Genomic DNA, 437 nt, shown 5'->3' on the forward strand with positions numbered 1-437 from the left:
TGTGTGTGTGTGTGTGTGTGTGTGTGTGTGTGTGTGTATATATGGATGTAGGTATAAAAATGTAAATAGCAATAAGCAAATAGCGAATTCATTTGGAAAATATCTCAGCTTACAAAGTAAGTTGATACAGTTAATAAGCGATGACAGTTCTTGGTGCACGAGAGCAGCATCAGAAGGAAACCGCGGACACGAAATGGCAAAGGGCTACAGGACATACCTATGCATGTATATATGTATGTATGTATGCATTTCTGTATGCATGCACATGCAGGCATGGATGTATGCATCGTTGCATATAGTTTTGTATGCATGTATGAATGACTGTATATATATATATGGATGTATCCATGTATGTGTGTATTTATATATCTATATATATATATATGTGTGTGTGTATTTATATATATATATATATATATATATATATATATATATAT

This window comes from Octopus bimaculoides, chromosome 27, assembly GCF_001194135.2.
Source record: "Octopus bimaculoides isolate UCB-OBI-ISO-001 chromosome 27, ASM119413v2, whole genome shotgun sequence".
Lineage (NCBI taxonomy): Eukaryota > Metazoa > Mollusca > Cephalopoda > Octopoda > Octopodidae > Octopus > Octopus bimaculoides.